Raw genomic sequence first — 17845 nt, 5'->3', positions numbered from 1 at the left:
CCTGGGGAACTCCACTAGCCACAGGCCTCCAACTACACTCCGCACCACTGGTGATAACCCTCTGAGCTCTGCTATTCAGCCAGTTCTCAATCCACCTTACTGCCCACTCATCTAACCCACACTTCCTGAGCTTCTCTAGGAGGATGTTATGGGAGACAGCGTCAAAAGCTTTGCTGAAGTCAAGGTACTCAACGTCCACTGCTCTCCCCTCATCTACCCAGCCAGTCATGCCATCCTAGCATAGCATCCTAGGCTATCAGATTGGTTAAGCAGGATTTCCCCTTGGGGAATCCATGCTGACTACTCCTGACCTCTCCTCCATATGCTTGGAGATGACATCCAGAATGAGCTGTTCCATCCCCTTTCCAGGGATGGAGGTGAGGCTGACCTGGATTTGCCTGGGTCCTCCTTCTTGCCCTTTCTGAAGACTGGAGTAACATTGGCTTTCTTCCAGTCCTCCGGCACCTCTTCAGTTCTCCACAACCTTTCAGAGATGATGGAGTGGCCTGGCAACAACGTCCGCCAGCTCCCTCAGTATCCGTGGGGACATCCCTTCAGGACTCACCGAGCTGTGGACATCAGGTTTGCCCAGATCGCTAACCTGATCGTCCTTGACCAAAGGAAACTCTTCCCTTCTCCAGACTTTCTCCCTAACATCCAGGCTGCAGGATTCATAAGGGCTGCCCTTAGCAGTGAAAACTAAAGCAAAGAAGGCATTCAGTAATACTGCCTTCTCTGGAGCCTTTGTCACCAGGGCCCCCGCCTCATTCAGTAGTGGGCCCACACTTTCCCCAGTCCTCCTCTTGCTACTGATGTATTTGAAGAAGCCCTCCCTATTGTCCTTAACGTCCCTTGCCAGACTCAATTCCAACTGAAGGATGAGAACAGTTTGGGAAAACTGTTACTGGTAGGTAACATGGGTCATACGGGCAGAATCGCTTATCTCTAATAAACTCCTGTACTTGACAAACAATTTCTCTCAAGCTCAGTGTGACTAATCCTGGAATCTGAAAGACTCCCGAATGTTCCTCTATTGCTGCGTCACAGCCATGTACCTCCTGCTGGTCTACCAGGTACTGAGGTTGAAGTGACCTCACAAGCACAAACAGCAGCCATGGGCCTGGCACTGACCTACCACGGCCACAGGCACAAGTGACCTCACCATCTGCATCAAAGCCATGTGACCGCTCCCGGTCCATCAGGGACTGAGGCAACGCTTTACAAGCGTTAACCGCACCAATATGCCTGTGCTGGCCAGTGAGGGGCTGAGGCAGAAAGGACCCCACAAGAACAAACAGCAGCAAGGTGCCAGCTACTGGTCTAGCACGTCTTGAGACACAATGACCTCAGCATCATCACCAAAGCCACGTGCACGCGGCTGCTCTCTCAGGTTCTCAGGCACAACATCCCCACTGAGACAGCCAGCAGTAATGGGCCTGATGCTGGCCTACCAGGTATGGATTGAAAAGGGGCCTCACATTAAGCCCTGAAGCCGTGTCCTTGCAGCTGCCCTATCAGCTACTGAGTCACCATTGACCTAACAAAATGTCAGCAGCAGCAATGTGCCTGCTACTGGCCTATCCCACACCGAGGCACCACTGAGCTCACACTCAGACTCGAAGTCATGTGCCTGCTGCTGGCCTATCATGGACTGAGGCAGAAGCACCTCCCAATCTGCACAAGCAGCAGGTAGGTGCCTCCTCCTGGCCCATGAGGTGCTGAGGCAGAAGTCACCTCACAGTCAGCACTCAAGTCAGGTGATGCAGCTCACCTATCAGGTACTGAGGATAAAGGGACCTCACAAGCACCCATCCTCCCCATGAGTCTGCTGCTGACCTATCAGGCACTCAAGCAGAAAGGACCTCAAAGTTCACACTGAAGCTATTAATCAGTTTTCTGCTTAATTGGAGAATACACAGAGGTGAAATCACAGGAACCTGCACCAACCAAGAGCCTGCTGATGGTCAATCAACCCCAGAGATCAAAGAGACCTCACAAGCAACATCCAAGGAACATGCCTTCTACTGACCTGTCATGAACATAGTCCCAAGTGACTTTACAGGTACACATATCATACATGTGCCTTTAACTGACCTATCAGGCACACCAGGGGAAAAAAGTCACTCTCAGCATCCAAGCCATGTTCAGCCTGGCTGCTTTCATGGCCTGCCACCTCCTGCTGATGTATGAAGTACTCAGGGAAGTCAGACACGCTGGAATGGCCAGATGTGACTGCGTATCTTAAACTTTTCATTTGTACTTCAGAGATAACAGTGGGACATCTGTGCTCCCAGGTCTCTTGTGAACCCACTGCTTAGAGTTGTGTTTCTTGGGTGGCATGTCTCTCACCACTTCTCCCCGGTGCAGAGGGTGAGTAGCCCACTGATTGCTCCCATGCGAGACAAGTGAGGCTTTCCCAAATCTGCAGCCATATGGCTGTTGCTTCTTCTCCCTCTCGTCAGAGAGAGCAGGAGAGGGGGAACAGAGCAGCTTCCATAAAATGCTAGCAACAAACTCTCTCCAGACACAAGAGCCATTGGGACACGTCTATGCAGCAGGAGGGGACTAACAGTTTCCCAGGGTGTGTCCTCAAGGCAGGAAAAATCAACAGTAACTTAAAGACAACTGGTCATCCGTCAGAAACAGCCATGAGTCTGCCTGTCTGCACAGCTCTTTGGATTACTACGCCAAAGCCACAGGCAGGACAGTTCCCAGAGCCATTCCCTTCAGGATGCAGGACACTCGCCACTTGCACACTCCCCAGGCACTGCTCTGCTCCTGCCTTCCCCTGGCTCCTCAGCCCAGACACACTCAGAAGCTCTTGTGGTGACACCAGAAGGTGGCCAAGGCACTCTGGGCTCACAAGGCATGTGGAAAAACCTGAGCACAAGACCAGGGCCACAGCAAAGCTCCTTGGGCAATGCTGCTGCTTTCGGAGAGAAGGATGCTGCTCTCTGTGGGCACAGCAGGCTGCTGCCTCATCCCTGGACCCCACCATGCCATGAACCTCCACCTGGGGACAACGGTTAAGGGATTTGTTTTCTAATGCTGAAGTTACAGACACAACTCAGAAACGCTTGGAGGTCCTGCACGTCTCCTGAGCACAAAGCAACCTCTGTCCCTTTCCTTTCATTAGTTGGACACAGAGGCTCTGTGAAGGGAGAAAGATGCTTTGAAACGAGGCCCCAGCAAGGAGACCACCCCAGACTGGACCTCTGCTGAAATGCCAGTTGCCCTGGGGGCACAGGCTCTGGAGCGGGAGACCTGCCTCTGCACTTGGGTTCATGGGGCACTGGCTGATGCCTTAGTGCCACAGGTTGCCTGGCACTGGGCACATCTTCATCCCTTGCAGAGTGAGAAGCCCAAGCACTGTGAGACTTCCTCAGCTCACACACAGGAGGCTTTCAGGCACTTAGACACGGGCCTTCAAGACATGCTGCACTTCATGAGAAGAGTCTTTAATTCATCTTAATGGCCATTTTATAGGCCCCATAGGAAAGAGGGGGCACAACAGCATTCGCTGAGCAGGCCAGTAGTAACAGCTTTTGTGGCATGAGGAAGCAGAAGGAGAGCAGAGGTACCAGGAGGTAATCTCTCACCCTGTCACCCATGGAAGCCAGGTGCATTGAGGGGAGTCTTCACACCCATATGTAGCCTCACCTCACTCACTCGCAGCTGCTTTCAGAGGGTCACGATGTTTGCAAAGATGTTGACAGCTACAGGGATGTACCCTGGCATCCTCCCTCCAGCCATGCGGGCACTAGAACTCCACTGGGATCCTACATGAGTGGAGCAACCTAGAAAGAAAGAATTGGAGGGTTATCATCAGTTCTGCTGGCCTTACATAGTCACAGCAGCCCAGGGAAAATGTCTCCCCTCTGTACTGAACCGAACAATCATCAGAGCACAGACAGCTGGGCCCTTGGAGACACTGGACTCTTGGTTTTGGCAAAACTAAGACCCTTTTTTTTGGATGCTTGGTCTTGTCTGAGCTTCCCAGTTCCCAAAAGGCACTGACACACAGGAGGAAGTCCAGCACAAGGACACCATGATGGTCAGGGGCTGAAGCATGGGGCAGATGAGGAGAGGCTGGAAGAGCTGGGTATGTTCAGCCCAGGCAAGAGAAGGCCCAGAGAGATTGTGACTCTTCACCCTTGGAGATACTCAGAACTTGACGGGACAAGGACTGGAGCAACCTCACCCTCTGGGCCATGCCTTGATCAGGCTGCTGGAACCCCACTTCCACAGGTCCTCCACCACTGCAGGCTCAATACATTTGCTACTTTAGGACTGCATTCCCCAGTGACCAGTGGCTTTGGAGCTGCCACCTTGAGTGCTGACCAAAGACAGGCAACTCAAAGCCACCCATCACCCCAAGAGGCCTGACTTCCTCTGAGGTGGCACACCACTATCTGTAAGGGTCTGGGCAGGCACAAAGAGGAGAAATGGCTCTGACTCATTTGAGTAACTCCCCATCTCTCTGAAGGACTCGAATGGCTTAGTGACTGGCATGGGAAGATGCAATGAGTGTCCAGATTCAACAGAAAGTCATTAAGGTATCAGCAAACAGTGAGCATCTCTGGGTCATACAGGGATGCTCCAAGGAGGGAACACGGTCACCAACAATCCCCACATCACACCCCCAAGAAGGACACTGTGATGGCACACTGGGCCCTGGGAGTGCAGTCAGGTCCTCACCTTGCAGTGCTCCCTTCTCCCTGCCTGGCAGGGCTCCCATAGCACTGCTCCCTCCAGACACCTCCTCCTGCATGCAGCATCAACACACTGGGGCCCACACCCCCACCACAGGGCACCCACCACACTGTGACATGCTTCCTCCCGACATGCCTCACAGAAGGTGTGGGAGAGCCAAGCTTGTTTGTCCCCATTTTTGGTGCAAGACACTGTCCTCTAAACTGGCACGAGGGGGCAGGCTGGAGGAAGGACCATTTCTCTTTCCTCTCTTACAAAGGATTTGACCCTCAGGGCTCACCTCATGGGCACCCTGACTTCTCAGCACTGCAGGGAGACTATCCCCTCAGGCCGCAGCAGGGATGAGATCAAAAACAAGAGTGGTTACACTGCAAAAGCTCTGGGACTCTCCCCTCAAAAAAGGAGGGGCAACTCTAAAAGTGCTCAAGTAGAAAACACCAAGCATTAAGGGCTTCAAGCACACAAGGTCCTCAGTGCCTGACCAAAAGATGGCAACTTCCTTGGATGATGGCTCTGCTCACCACCATTCCCTTGCTCCAGTAACTTGCAGCAATGCATCTAGAGCTAAGTGGGGCTCCTCACACCCATCCAAGGCTCAGGAGAAAACACAGCGCCTTGCCCATGTCAGCAGTGGCAGCGTCTAACAACACCACACCTAGCACACTCCTGCCTGCACGTGGGCTGCCCTCTTCTGTCCCTGCTGCAGCACAGACAGCAGGATGATAGAATTTAGAGACTGCAGCTGGGAGGAGGAGAGGTGCAGCCCTCGCAGGGCACTCTTGCTTGGCTTGCCTACTCAAAGGGACTCCTTGTCTAGGGAGATCTGGCACAGCAAGGGAGCAGCACCTTGCAATTCACCTCCTAGGAAAATACTTACCCGTATACAAAGACCCTCTCTCTGCAAAGCTTTCACTCCTCCAAGGAGCTTCCAGCAGACTGAAACCCAGCCAGCAATGAGCAACACACATGGCCCTCTCCTCCCTCAGCAAGCACTGCTGCAGGGGAAAGCTCTCATGAAGAAAAGCAAGCGAGCAGAAAGGGAAAAAGCAGTCTTGGTTCACACTTCAGAGCAAGCAGAAACACTCCCTACCCTTTAGGCGGCATCCTGCCTGCACATCCTGGCAAGAGCTGAGGAAACCCAAGGCCTGAACCTCATCGCAGAGAAGGCAGCAGGCTCCCAGCATATCTGGCTCACACCATCAAGGTACCTGGCTCCTACAAGCTAGGCCACCTCCTCACCACACAGTGATCCTCATCCCCTCAGCCTAAGGCATTCCTCAGAAACAGCACTGCTCTCTCCAGACACCTCCTCCTGTGATGAGCACCAGGACACCGGGGTATCATCTGTGCCCACCACAAGGTAGCCCACCACTCTGACACACCACATGCCCGCTCCTCACCTCACAGAGGGCTGCCACCCAACATGCAGCTATACATCAGGGATACACAGGGCACACGACCAGCCATGGCTGCAGCTAGGGGACCCTCTGGACACATCACCCCTCAGAGATATCATCCACATCTTGGAGAAAAAGCTCAGCAGCCCCCTATGGTTTTGATGGGGCAGAGTTTTCTCCTGCACACAGACACTGGAAATCAGAGATTCCCAATCTCAGTGCTCGCACCTTCTCTTAATCCATTTAGCAGCATAAAAATTCTACCTGGACTCCCTCAGAGACTGGTGCAGGGGTGCAAGCCTGTCCTGAGGAAGAAGCCCCAAGTCACACTCCAGGTCTGCGCTTACAGCCGTGAGGCTGACGCTAGCTGATCAGGGACTCAGGAAGAGATCACAGTCACCTCCACAGCCACGTGCCTGTCACAGGGGCTGGGGAAAGGCCTGCAAGTGATTCTGGGGAGCATTTCCTGACAGCAGCATCGCACGGGAGCAGTGACCACAGGGCTGAAGGCAGCAGGGCCTCACGGCCCAGGCAGAGGGAGAAGCCGCCCCACAGCGCAGGCGTCTGGGTCCTTACGCAGGGCTGAGCCACAGGCTGCGCTCTGATTGGCTGGCAGAGCCGTCAGTCAGACCCATCCCTGCCCCCTGCCATTGCCGCCCTGGGGCGCTGCCATGGAAACGTTGCGCCCCACCCCCCCATTGTGACCGTACAACAGCCCTGCCCCTCCCCACCCCTCCCCTCCCCTCCTCCTGTGGGATGGCGCCATCTTGTGGTCGGCAGCGGGGGATGCGGCAGGGCCTCGGGGCAGCCTGGCGCCGGGTGCCCGGGCAGTGTGGGGCCCCCGGGGTGCAAGCCGCTGCCCTGCAGGGCTGGGCTCTGCCGCAGGGGCCCCATGGGGCTCCTTGCTGCCCTGTGCCCTTGGGCCGTGCCGGGAGCAGGGGGCAGCCCTGGGGCCTGTGCTGGTGCCAGCCCTGGTGCCGGCGTGGGGGCCCTGGTCATGGCCGGGGTGCTGGAGCCCACGGGCAGCGTGCTGCTGCCCCAGGGCAGGGCAGGGCCGTGTCCTCTCGCCCCTTCTGCCCCGGCCCCCTCCTCACGGCAGCCCTGGGGCTCGACAGCGCTTGTGCTGGGCCCGTCAGTGCTGGGCCATGGCCAGGCAGGGGCTGCTCTCTGTGGGGCTGGGCTGGGCCCCAGGGGGGGGTCACTCCACAGGGCTGAGGTGCCCCAGGAGCTCAGGAGCCTTGGGGCTCAGGGCAGCCCCATTCCCAGGACCCAGCAGTCTTGGCTGCCACATTCTGCCCTGAACCAGGCAGCACCCTCAGGCAGGGCTCTTGTGACAGCCCCCACACTGCCCAGCCACCCCACAGATCAGGGCCCACAGCCATTTTTGCAGTTAACAGATTCTGTGAGACATGTCAGGAAGGAGCCCCTGCAGCCCTTACCCTTGGTGCAGAGCATAGGAGACTTGGGAATAAACAGCTGCAGTCCAAGCTGATAGTGTCAGTGCAGGAGCCTCCATCTGGCTTGCTCCCTTGCCCTCAGCTCACCTCTTGATGCAGGGAGGAAGGATGCTCTTCCTGTCTGGTCACCCAAAACTCCTCTCCAACACGTCCCTGCTCCTCTGCCTGTTAGCGAGCAGTCCCAACATGTTCCCATTGCCTCCTGTCCCTGCTGCTTGCCATGAAGCAGCTCTGAAGGGCAGCAGTGGGGAGGGTGAGAGCAGTGCCCAGCAGCGCCTGGGCCTTGCAGGGAAGTGAGGACATCACCATGTCACCAGGGAGACCTTCCTGTGATGTGTCACATCTCAGTGTGACCTCAGCTCATGTCACCTGGGGGCTCAGTAGGTTATTGCCATGGAGATGCACAGCTGGGGAGAGCTCACAGAGATTTCCCATCACATCCTGGAAAGTAGTCACCTCCCCTCACCCAGTTAAGTTCCAAATATTTCTAATAAACCCTTCAGGAACATCTGCAAAGGTTCCAAAGGCTGTGAAACATTTAAAATGAGGCACTAGAGAGGTCATGTCTGTGCCCCTGCACCGACAGGTCTCTGCACTGGGCAGACCTCTCCTGGAAGCTGGGGCTTTGGGGTTGGATTGGAGGTTGACATCCTTCAAAGACAGGATCAGAGTCATATGACATCCACATGACATCACAAAGTGTGACCACGCACTAAGATGCTTTTAGTGAGCTTGCAAACTGTTTTCCCCTGTGGGTTGCTTTGGTGAGCTTCAAAACTGATAACTACTGTGGGTCACTCTCTTTGTAGAAGTAGGATGCAGAAAAGCATAGGACAGGATGTAGTCTTCCTCCCTGAAGCACCAAAACAGATTAAAAAAAAATTCTTAGCAAGATTTCCTGGTCTGCAGTGCTTGAGATGGAGATGAGATGCCACAAAAGAGCAAATGTGCCCTTAATACACACCATCCTGAGGGCTCTGCCTGGGATGCTGGTCCTTGCCAGTCTCCAAAGCCACAGGGCAGACCAGGTAGTAAATATGAAGAAGTGTTCCCCTTTTCCATGAATTTTGTCCAGCTTTCCTTCTGTCTGAGCCTGGGGAAAGCGGTTCTCATCTCTGGAGCTCTGTTGGTCCTTGGGCTTTTCCATGTCACCTTGGGGCAGTGCTTCTCCCCGGGTACAGCCCCTGACACCCTGCATAACCCCAGCACCCTGCCTATCTTGGGAGACTGTACAGCCCTGGCTCCCTGGATCCCCCACATTTTTGACCCTGGTCTTTGGAGGACATGCCCACACAGTGCAGAGCTACTTTCCAGGCTCTGGTGCAGAGCCTGTAAGGCAGTGCTGTGCCTCCGGACCTGCCTTTTGGCTCATTCAGGTGTTTGTGCAGTGACCAGCTCCCAGCTCTGCAGCTGCTGGAGTTTGAGAATGTCCCTACACCCAGCCTTCCTGATTGTCCTAGTTTTGCACTGTCCTGGTGCGACTATTGCAGAAGGGAGGCTCCACCCCCCTTGAATACTGTCAGAGATGGGGCTTCCAAGTCACTGCAAATGGAGGGACTCCTTTACTTCCTTGGGTTGCTTATTGAGCCCTTGGCACTGCCTAGCTGACGCTGTGAGCCCCAGCCCTGCACCCTTAGCTCTTCACCTTGTCTATTGTATGTCTGCTCAAAGACTCCTCTAGGCACCTGGGGCATGGGAAGTGTTGCTTTAGAGAGCTCACTTGAAGATGTTTCACGTTGTGGAGCTGAAGGCCTCATGGAGGCTAGTCTAGGACATGGCCATGCCCCTGTATCCTCTCCTGCTGCTGCTGTGAGGGTCCAGGAAGGTGTGTGGGGAGAGCAGTGGGTTTTGTGTGGGTGCGAGGGGTTTTCCTCCACGTGCCTGAGTTCTGCAGGAGTAGCTCAGAGTAACCAGGAAAAATCTCTTTTCTCTAGGGCATCGAGGCTTTTCTAGACGTTTGTACAGAAACACAGCCTGGTCCTAGAGGCCCAAGAGCAGTACAGCCCACATGGCCTGGGTCCTGTAGGAGCTGTGTTACTCTCTCTTCTTTTTCCACATGCTCCTATTAAATTGACGTTTTCTATCATCACCTTTACAGCACCCTAGCTGGACATTTTAAGTTTCCCTTTTTTCCATTTTTCCTCCTCTTACTCTTGATTCATAAAGATGCTGAGCTGCTGATTTGCCCGTCAGGGAGTTTAAGGCTTATTCCATCTTCCGAAATCTGTCTCTTTAGCCAAGTCTTTAATTCTGTTTCTATCTACAGTTTCCTATCTGTCCCAAAGATTTCTAGAGAGGCTGTCTCCTGTGGAAGGTGAACCTCATTGAAAGTAACTTAGTATAGTGTTGAGAACTGTAATTATTTTAATGAAACTCTATCATATTTTGTTTCTGTCTTTTTATTTTCTTTTTATGTTTTTGCAATAAAAAAAAAGTCCTTGCTTGATGATTTGCAGCTAGTTCTCTAGGTAAAGCGGGAGGGAATTGGGACCTATGAGCTGTAACAAACAGTTGCAGACTTGAGTGGAATAAGGTTAGCTTTTACCAAGAGTGATGTCAGTCCCAGGTGGCTGAGGAGAGCACTGGCTATGTTGGGGACATGGGGAGGAAGATTATCCTCCCAGGGTCTGACCTCCAGGACACTGCTTTTCCTAGATGTCCTGACTTCCCTAGGAGACACTCTGGATGGATCTCAACAGGAGACTGTTGCTGTCACTTCTTCTGAAAGCTCCAAAATAATAATACTAAAAGAAACCCTCAAAAGTAGTAATTCTTGTGTATTATTGAAGTCTCCATCTTTCAGCTGCACTCTTGACACCTCTCCAATTAGACTACAGGATCTGAAGAAAATTACAGTGAGGGGCATGGTTTGTCAGGGCTTTTTTCATTTTAATGAGCCCCACAGTACATGTGGTGCTGAGTTGATGGAACTCAGCTCCTGAGAGGAACCTGAAGAAATATTCCAGCAGTAGAATTCAGAAGCGAAGCCCAAGTTTTATCAAGTGTTAATGGGTCCCACTGAGGACTGTTATCCAGAAAGACTCCCTGGGGGCTGATTATAGCAGAAAATTGTACTCACGGATTACAAGCAGGCAAAGGAAATGTGCAGACAGCTCTGATTGCCAAGCCTTGATGTGTTTTATCAAGCAAAATGCCTGAGCACAGGCACCGGACACTGAATCCCTAGGATGGGATATCCTTTCCCTTTCACATTGCCCATGCCTGTTTCTGGGGCAGTGTGCAGGTGGGGGTGTGCAGTACCAAGTGCAGGACAACCACATGATTCCTCCTGGGCTCCCTGGGCTGCCAGGAGGCAACGAGGCCCCGGTGTCTCCTGGTGGGGCTCAGTGGCAGAGAGAACAGCCAGAGCCAAGGAGACACAGACATCAGTTCTGTCAGGGCCCTTCAGCTTTGCCAGGGCCCTTGGCCATTTCCAACTCAGGCCATTCTGTGCTGTCCCACTCCTGTGCCTGTGTCCCTGGAGACTGTAGACTCCCAACCTGCTTCTCCACTTCGATTTCTCTCCAGATTCTCCCCTCCCTTACTGATGTCTCTCTGTCCACTGGCTGTTCTTGGAAACGCACAACCATGGACTGATCACAGACTGTTTCTGGTGTCCTTTTGTACCACAGCACTACCCTTGGAGTGATATTTCTTCAGCCTACTGTCTAGTCTGGGCTACTCAAGCTATAGTTTTGTAGCTCTTTCCCCTTCCATGCTGCTTCCCACTACCAAGAACTGCTTCTGAAAACCCCAAATGGGTCACACTCGTGCTAAGTTGAGGAGGATAATAACTCCCCTTGTCTGGGTGGCCATGCTCGTCCTAATGCAGCCCTGTAGGCTTTTGGCCTTATTCCTAGGGAGGGAGCATGCACCAATGGCTCCTAGGGCATCCTTCATAACACTCAGGCATTCTCCTGGATGAAACCACTCCTGGGTTTGTCAGGTCCCAAACTATCCTTATACACAGGGTTTTTCTTTCCTAGGTGCAGCACTTGCCACTTCTCTTTGTAAGACTTGATGAGATTTCTGCTGGCTGAATCCTTCCGTTTCTCAAGTTCCCCACAGACTGAGGCTGTCCTGTGGCACTGTTAATATGTGTATGTCGATGGCTCCCCCTGACCTATGGTGCCTCCAGCAAGACAACAGGATGGGCAATGCATTCAGGTGCTTGAACATCCTCTCAGCAGAGAGGCTTTCTGCTTCTCTTCAGCCTGTTTCTCTCTAGCTTCAACTTAAAGCCATTGTCTCTCTTTATCCTGCCACACACTGTTATGCAGAACCTATCTTTACCTTCTTGATGACCTCCCTGTACAGGGAGGTCCTTGTTCTGCGGAGCCCAAAATTGGATGCAATATTGCACATTCTGTCTAGAAGGTTCCAAGGAGAAGGAAATAATCACGTCCCTTGACCTCCTGGCCATGCTCCTATTCATACAGCCCAGGCTGCTGTTGGCCTTCTCTGCTGCCTGGGCACAAACCTGTCTCATACTTTGCCTTCTGTCTGCCCAAATCCTCAGGTCCTTTTCTGCAGAGCTACTCCATGGACACTTGGTCCCCAGCCTGTATCTCTGCAGGATTTTGGTCTGTCCTACGTGCAGGGACATGGCCCTTGTCCCTGCTGAATTTCATGAGATTACTGGCAGCCTTTTCTTCCTGCCTGTCCAGGGCCTTCTCAGTTGCAGCTCTCAAGCATAAGACTGCTCCCCACTCAGGTTGGGGTCATCTACAAGCATGCTGAAAGTTACCTTTTCCAGGTCATTCATGAAGGTTTAAAACACGACAGGTTCCAGGGAGGAGCCTGTGTTACTCCATTACTCTTGAACTCTTCAGGAAGAGTACCGTCCTTTCACCAATATCTTCTGAGCCTTATCATCCAATTATGTGGCCATTTGGTTGTCTACGCATTCAGACCACAAAGACCTAATCGATGTGCAAGTCTTCTGTGGGAGAAACTGTTGCAAGCCTTCCTAAGCTCGAGTTAACCGATGTTCACTGCTCTCTGATGGTTGACCAATACAGTTCTTTTAACCTAGAAGGCCATGCAGTTGGGGAGGCATGATTTACCCTTGGTAAACCTATATGGACTCTTCCCAGTCACCTTCTTCTCCTTCATGGGCCCAGAACTGTGATCAGAGAAGACTCACTCCATGACACTCACCTGATCAGAGTGAGTCTGAACAGCCTATACTTCCCCAGGTTGTCCCTGTGGCCTTTGTGGAAGATAGATGCCACTTTGCCTTTCTCCAGACATTGGGGCCTCCTCGAGTCTCCACACCTTTCCAAGATGATAGAGAGTGGCCTTGCAAGATAGCTGCCAGCTCTCCCAGCATTCTCAGCTGCAGCCTGTCCAATGCCATAGACCTGTGTTCTTGCAAAGAATTCCTGACTCAACTATCAAGCATTCCTGACCCTTCAGAGGTGCCTCCCACGGGACCCCTCTACCAGCCCCCCTAGTAGGCCCAAGTCTGCTCTTCTGACCGCCAGAGTCTGGAGTCTGCTTCTCCTCTTTACAAGCCTGACACTGAATATCACATCCCTGATCAGTTCTTCCCCATTGACAGGTTACAAGGTCAGGAAAATGGCACCTTTGTTGGTATATCTGGCTTAGCTGTTTTAGGAGGTGGTCCTCCACACCCTCCAGAATTCCCCTGGATAGTTTGAATCCTGCTGCACTGCTTTCCCAGTGAGAGTCAGGGAGATTAAAGTCCCCCCATGAGAATCAGGCTCTGTGATCCATAGGCTTCCTCTGGGTGCTTCAGAATGTAGCAGTTCTGTCACAGGTTGTGCATCTCTACTTCCTGCTGTTTGCGTGCCAGGCTTTGTGCATTTGTGTATATTCAGAATGTGGAACCTCAGCTGTGGCACCAGGGCTGAGTGCAGATTTGTCGCTGTGAAATGTGGTCCCAGAGCCAAGGACACTGTGTATGCAAAGGCCTCGCTTCAGAGCAGAGACATGCTGGTATAGATGGCAACTGAGGATGTAATGCTGACATGAGGCTTCCGCTAAGAGAGTAAACGCTACAGTACCCAAGGCCAGAGAGAGACAGAACTGGGCCATGCAGTTGTGGCAGAAGAGGTGTTTTGTACCCAAGGTGACTCTGCAGTATCTTGGGGCCTGTGACAGAAGTGAGCAGATCTCCAGGAAGGAAAGGTACCACTGAAAAAGTCACTGGGCCTGAACAGCCTGCAATGCAGGCACTCTGTGGCTGCATCATTAACACAGTCCCTGTTCATGTCAGTGGGAATCAGAAAAAGTTTGGAGACAGGAGAACAACTGGGCTTTGAGAGTGTAGGCAAATATGTGGAGAACTTGGTGTGATATGCTGTCCATCTTTGCAGCATGCTTGGCTGTAAATGGGGTAGACTTTGTGTGAAGACAGTGATGGGAACCCACTCTCTGGGGATACGCAGGAAATCCAGGATGCCCTGGAGTGTTTGACAGCAACCACTCCAGAAGGGCATGGAGTTCCTGGAGGTCCTGTGCTGGACCTGCTGGAAACGTGGTGGTTGTGCTGCACACCCCATGCATCTGGCATGGCCCTGAAGGCCTCTTGTCATTGCATTAAATCAAGTGTGAGCACTGAATTACAGGAGCTGTTTGCAGTGTTGGGATCTGTATGTGTCCTGGCTTTGGAGTGAGTGGAGCTCTTGCAGTTGTCGGTAGCAAGTGTCATTGCAGATGGCCAAGGAGATTCTCCCCTTGGCCCCCAGCTCGTGCTCTGGAAGGATTTGTGTCTCATAGTTACTCTGTCAGAGCAGGCAGACAGACACCGGCACATGTCTTGGATGACCTCTGTCTCTTCCAGTGCCACCAGGTGTTTGTGTGTGAACAACTTTCTCCCATCCTATTTCACCTTTGATTCCAATGGGAGCTTCGAGAAGGAGCTCCCATGCAGACATTCATTTTGTTTACCCCCAAATGTGGGCAAGGGGAATCCCACATCCTATGAGTTTGTGGGTCCACAGTAGGGAAGGAACTGAATGCCACTGCACCCCAGGGGCTTATCAGTGGGTGTTAGATGTATTGATGAACTCCTCTAAACAGGTCCCTGAAGCACAGGTAAATGAACTCCCTTCTTCTCCCTGTGTCTAGGTGTCCTGTCTTCCTATGAGATGGGAGCAGGGCCTTCTAGAGTGGGACGTTTCCACCTCTCTTAGGTAACCATCCTCTGATGAGACCAACCGCAAGGCTGGACTCAGTCTCTCTCCACTCTTTCAGGAAGGACCGTTGCTGATTATTTTAGTCTTCTTCAGTGGACTTCATGTGAGACTGCTGCCTTTCAGGAGCTGTCAATCCTGGAGTTCCGAGGACGTCTTGAGTGTGCACAGGGGACAGAGACAGTCATGCTTTCAGCTGGGACTCTGCCTCTGAGCTGCACTTGGCTCCTGTAACCATGGTAGCCCTTGGCAACCTGTCAGGTGCTGCAGAGAGATGGCTCTGTCCAGGAGCAGCTCCTCTTAAAAGAGCAGCAAGGCTCAGAGCCAGGTTCTTTCTCCCTCTCTTTAACTGAGAAGTTAAAGACAATTGGGAGTGGGAGGATGACTGAGAGTTCCCTGCAGGGATAAACCTTCACAGCCCCCAACACAGTAAGTCTCTGGCTGCAGGGCAATGCTGCTGTGGTTCCTGACAGGTTCTTCTGCAGCTGGCACCTTCCATAGCTGAAAGGGTCTCTCAGGGTGGCTCTCCCAGCTCCTCCTGTTTGTAGCAGGTGGTGCTTTAGAGTAGGGATTCATTGCTATGTGGTCAGAGGGACAGGGCATCACAGAACGCTGCAGGGGAGTAAAGCCAGGGAGTGCACCCAGGTCTGCCCAGCGCTGTAGTTCAGAGCAGTGTCCCTGTGCCCCGTGGTGCTGTGTGCCTGGGGCAGTGACTGTGCTGCCTGTGAGGGTAACAGAGGTTACCTTAAAGACTGGGGACTCTCCTGAGTCTGTGCTTTCATTTTCCTGTTTGCAGAGTGCTCACAGGGAAGAAATAGGGCAGAGAGAAACAGCTCCCAGGAGGAAAAGCTCCGAGCAGTGAAGATATGCTCAGTGAAGGACAGGAAACTAGAACAAAAAATGCTGTGGGGCGGGGGGTAATTTGGAGACCTCCCTGTCATCCTCTTTAATTCAATCTCTTAGCAAGCACTGCTGGGTCTCCTCTCCCACCTAGCAGACGTCCACCCTCACAGCCAGGGGGTCCTGGGCGTGACAGTCCTCTTCACAGCCTGAGCTCCAGCCGAGGAGAGAGGCATCTCTAATTGCAACATGCCCATTTCCCACTGTGTGGCAAAGGGGCTGAGAGCCACTGTCCTGCGATGTTGCCACCTGGGAGGTGGTGTGCACAGCTGGGTGAGGGGAAGTCTTTCCTGAGTGCCCATCTCTCCCTTACTCTTTGCTTTTTCCTGTGGCAGGAGTGATAGAGCAACTACTCCTTGTTTCCTCACCTCTCCGTGCTGGTCTGGTTTTGCTCTCCTGCTCTCTGGGGCTAAGGAGGGGGTTCAGCTGCAGCTGAGGCAACAACATCACACTCCCACTACGCTGCCTGGAGAAACATTGCAGTTAGTACAGTGATGTGAGGGCAGGGTCCTTCTCAGTTGGAAAGACATGCTTAAGAAGGACTGGGTCAACCCCTGCCTTCACTGCACTGTTTCCCTCCCTTGGCAGGGTGGGAGCTGGTGTGATTGATCCAGATACAGACACCCAGTTCAAGAGGGTAAAGCCTGGGGAGATGAACCCCTCAGAAGGACTTTCTCTTTCAGGCACAGCTGCCATGAGTGCTAAGTTTTTCTCTCATAAGGATAAAAAGAGAATATTCCCCCTGGGTCGCCAGACCAAATCCCCTTTCCTCAGCTCAGGGCATCTATTCCCAGGTATCCCCATCAAATACACAGGGAAGTCTGACACCTCCATTTACAAATCTCAGTGGCTGATTCTTCTGGAGGTCATGGTCAGAGGCCCCTGCGTTGCTGGGCACCCTCAGCACAAGCTGTGGGCCAGGAAAGGAGCTGAACAAGGTAAAGGAGAGAGGTAATGTGGGGATGCTTTGAAGAATGGAGAGGGTTTTGCTCAGAAAAGCCTGTTCTAACTTGTCAATGCCTTTTCCTCCTTGGACAGTGCCCTGAACCGAGACAGAGCAAATGTCCAACAGCAGCTCCCTCAGTGAGTTCCTCCTCCTGGCATTTGCAGACACACAGGACCTGCAGCTCTTGCACTTCCCGCTCTTCCTGGACATCTACCTGGCTGCCCTCCTGGGCAACAGCCTCATCATCACAGCCATAGTCTGCGACCACCGCCTCCACACCCCCATGTACTTCTTCCTCCTGAACCTCTCCCTCCTCGACCTTGGCTCCATCTCCACCACTGTCCCCAAATCCATGGCCAATTCCCTGTGGGACACCAGGGCCATTTCCTACTCAGGATGTGTTGCACAAATGTTTCTATTTCTCTTCTTGTTAGGAGGAGAGTATTGTCTTCTCACAGCCATGGCTTATGAGCGCTACGTTGCCATGTGCACACCCCTACACTATAGCACACTCATGGACAGCAGAGCCTGTGTCAAAATGGCAGCAGCTGCCTGGGCCAGTGGTTTTCTCCATGTTCTCCTGCACACTGCCAACACATTTTCCATACCCCTCTGCCAAGGCAACACAGTGGACCAGTTTTTCTGTGAGATTCCCCAGATCCTCAAGCTCTCCTGCTCAGATGCCTACTTCAGGGAAATTTGGCTTCTTATGGTTATTGCTTTTTTATTCTTTGGGTGTTTCATTTTCATTGTGGTGTCCTATGTGCAGATCTTCACCGCTGTGCTGAGGATCCCCTCTGAGCAGGGCCAGCACAAAGCCTTTTCCATGTGCCTCCCTAATCTGACCATGGTCTCCCTGTGTGTCAGCACTGGCATGTTTGCCTACCTGAAGCCCCCCTCCCTCTCATCCCCAGCTCTGGATCTGGTGGTGGCTGTTCTGTAGTCGGTGCTGCCTCCAACACTGAATCCCCTCATTTACAGGATGAGGAACAAGGAGCTCAAGGATGCCCTGAGGAAACTGATTCAGCGCATCCTAGATCAGCAGCAATAAGCTGCCCTTCCCTCTTCACAAGTGGTTTCTCATTTGTCTCAGACAACTGTTGTGCTCTGGGCATTCTCCCTGTGATAAACATGTTTGTATAGGAGTGTCTGAATTTATCCCACTTCTCCAAAGGCATGACCTCAGTCTGTCTGACCCAGAGGCCTCCTGTGAATGTGTCTGTCCCTGTGTCACAGCTGGCCTCCCTCTAATAAAAGGCAGTGCAGTGTAGT

At 52.7% G+C, this 17845-nt stretch overlaps 1 pseudogene; it reads left to right on the top strand.

The window, feature by feature from the left end:
* Window positions 1-1022: 1022 nt before the first annotated feature.
* Window positions 1023-17624, top strand: LOC134154917 (olfactory receptor 14C36-like; annotated as a pseudogene).
* Window positions 17625-17845: the final 221 nt, after the last annotated feature.

This window comes from Rhea pennata, unplaced genomic scaffold, assembly GCF_028389875.1.
Source record: "Rhea pennata isolate bPtePen1 unplaced genomic scaffold, bPtePen1.pri scaffold_77, whole genome shotgun sequence".
NCBI lineage: Eukaryota > Metazoa > Chordata > Aves > Rheiformes > Rheidae > Rhea > Rhea pennata.
The sequence above is the reverse complement of the archived record's forward strand: the minus strand, read 5'-3'. Positions and strand labels throughout refer to the sequence as shown.